This window comes from Belonocnema kinseyi, chromosome 1, assembly GCF_010883055.1.
Source record: "Belonocnema kinseyi isolate 2016_QV_RU_SX_M_011 chromosome 1, B_treatae_v1, whole genome shotgun sequence".
In the NCBI taxonomy this organism is placed as follows: Eukaryota; Metazoa; Arthropoda; class Insecta; order Hymenoptera; family Cynipidae; genus Belonocnema; species Belonocnema kinseyi.
Genome location: NC_046657.1, coordinates 107,386,547 through 107,389,978, shown reverse-complemented (window position 1 = coordinate 107,389,978; position 3,432 = coordinate 107,386,547).

Sequence of the window (3,432 nt, the reverse complement as noted above, 5' to 3'; positions counted from 1 at the left end):
GGTTAGTACTTGGATGGGTGACCGCTTGGGAATACCGCGTGCTGTTGGCACATCTCTTTTTTGCACCTTTTTTATAGAAATTTAATCATTATGGTCTATCCTAGTTGAAAATTCAGCAGTTTGATAGAAGAGTACTTGAACTACAAATCTGAATATCCATTTTTAGTTGACAATTGTTCTTTTTTTGTTCAAAATTCAACAATTTGGATAAAAATTTGTCTATATTAATTGAAAATTTAACCATTTCGTTGAATGTCCACATATATTAGAGTGATCCAAAAAATCACATTTGAGAAATTTCATGGGACCGCAGCAAATGGGCGATCGTCTTTTCCTCCACGGCTACCTGCGTAACTTCCCCTTCCACTGCGCAACGACCCTACCCCTCACTGGATTCGTAGTTTCTGCAGGCCCTCGATGTTATGCCCCCCATAAAGATTATCCCTTTGTATATAATTTCTTGCAGGTATGCTGTTTTACAATTGAAAAATCTTTTAACGAAGAACAACTAATGAAAAAACAATTAAAATGTAGCAGGAAAATTTTATAACAAAATTTATTAACAAATATTTTATAGTTATCAGAAAACTTTGCAGACGAAAAACTCGTTTAAAGTTATTTCTTAGCGACGCACAGTGACCGATTCTGGATTCAAGTGTTGATAACTTATGTGTAGTGTGAATTATTATCCGATTTGAACCGCTCTTTTTTTTAATACTTGTGAATACTTGTAGTTTTAAAAAACACAGCGCGAAATAGGTTTCAATTTGTTAGAACGCTGCCTACACTAAAAAACCACCGGAAATCATCATAGCCAGTGACCTAAAAATGCCCGTACTGAGCGCCGGTTAATAATGAAAAAAGTAACAGATAAAATTCAAAGGTATTGTGTTTTCAATGCTGGTCGCATTTTCGTCGTGATTTTTCCCGTAAAATCGATTATTACTATTAGTGTTTTGAAAAAAAAGTTTTTCATTTCGCTGTATGTTGCTTAAATAATTTTTTGAAAATAAGTCAAAATGGCAAAACAAAAAATAGGGCCACACTTTTTTTTTGATTAATTTTACAATTTCATTGTCATTTTGATGCCATTTATAAGCTGGGCTCAGTACGGGCATTTTTAGTTCACTGGTTATGATGATTTTAGGTGGTTTTTTAAATTTAGACAGCGTTCTGACTTATATTAAATCCAATTTTTTTATTGGAGTCCTTAAACACATATTTTTGTGGATAAGAGAAATAGTGTTGATTAATGAATTTTTCTGTTATGATGAGGAATTATATCTGTAAAAGGTAAATTTTTTTCTCTTGAAAGTCGCACTGTAGTAAAAATACAAAATTTAAAACAAGACTTTGTAGCTAAATACTTATTTGAACATTATTGAAAAATTTTTCTTTTCCTTATATCGACGAAAAATTGACGCACACTTTTTTTCACAGTGGTAAGAATACAGATTGTCAAAAAACATTGTACTTAAACAAATTTTCCTCCATTTTTTATATACAAATTTTCCTTTAAGAAAGTTTTATATTTCCTTTATTTGAAAATTTTAATTTTTCAAATTGTTTATAATTTTAATTTTTTGAAATTGAAATTTACCACGTTTTCAGTTACCGTTTAAAATTATTTCTGTGTAAGTAAAACATTTCCAAACTCACACTGCAGTAAAAAATAAATGTGTAAAACAAACATTGTAGTTATATCATTATATAATACTGCTTTTAAATTTAAACATTGTAGCTAAAGAATTCGCGAAGCTTTAAGAAAATTTGTTAACAATTTTGCTACCACATTGTAATTGGATTTTTCATCAATCTTGTATTTCATTAAAAGACATTGTTTCAAGAATAGTGCATGCTTTATCAGAAGCCATTAATAAAATTAAATAAAAATAAAAATTTAAGTTAAAGAATTTATATAATTTAAAAACTGGGATATTAACCAAGGAATAACACTTCTAATCGTAAAACTGCGTACCTACAAGACATTATGTACATTTTACAGATCTAATAAAACTGCCTCATGATAACCACCATTGTGGGCCGAAACTAGTGAAATAACTTAATTGTTGCCAATTCACCTTACCCTAAAACGAGCAACGTACATCAACAATTTCTACAAAATAATACCTTCTTGATACACTTACGTTTTTTAACTTAAATTAACTATTAGCTCACTACAATTTAAACGTAGAAAACTTAAAAGATGGAAAATTGTATCAATTGTTTTTCTTTATTTTTTATCTATAATTGCATTGTACTGTATGTTTATAATTGACCAAAAGTGGAAAATTGTATCATTTTTTGTCCATAAAATGTTCATATGTAATATTTATACATTATTATATTGGAATTAATATAATTTTCTATATTTAAATTATTTTCTTGGACATACTGATATTCTTCAAATAGGAGTAGATATAAGTTGGAAGACAAAGGGATTAATGTCTGCAGGGGACGAAGCATCGAGGGCCTGGAGCAACTTCGAATCCAGTGAGGGAAAGTGTCGCTGCACACTGGAAGGGGATGGGTACATAGGTAGCCGTGGAGGAAATGACGACTGCCCCAGCAAATACGGTGCACAATGAGAGGCCCAACCAAGGGTCAACTTTTTTGCAGCCGTCCACCTGCAGTCCCAGTTCAGTTCAAAATTCTCATTATTGTTCATAAGTCTTATATGAGGTAAAAAAGTTCATTGTACGTAATAGATTTTTAGGACTCCTATCTTATGATAACGATATATATTCCTAATTTATTGGTAATTAAAAAGTTTTATTGCGTTACTTATTTCTTTGGTTATTATATCATATAAATTATAATTTCTATGCTTAGGAAAAAATTGCGTAAAAACCTGTTTAATTGTTGTTTTAAATATTAGCGACTACTTAAATTATTTAAACTATGTACAATCTTACAAACTAATTCCTATTTTTGTTACGCGGTTTAGAATTATTATTACTGCATCGAGTGTTGCAATAATTTATATTTTATTTTGAACGGTGCATCTTGGTAGCGTAGCTTACCAGTATTTTGCACGATTGTAAGTTTCGACATTTGGTTATCAAAGAAGTCCTTGGTTAGCTTTAATATTTGTTCGTCAATCAGTAGAATATTGAGTTTATTATGTAAGAATTTAATTTTGGTCCCAGGTTTCGCATTGGGGGCCATTCGTAGATATTTATTTTGGATCCTTTGGAACTTGAAAATATTTAACTTACATGTGTTGCCCCATATGGGAGCAACATACAACATTATTGGTCTAATAATCATTTTATAGGTTCTCAGTTTGTTTTGGACACTCATTTTACTTTTTGGATGCAACATCGAGAATAACATATTTACAGTCATGAAAGCTCTCGCTCTCGTAGTTTTAATGTGTTTGGTATAAGATAACTTAGCATCTAGCATAACCTCTAGGTATTTCGCTGCTTT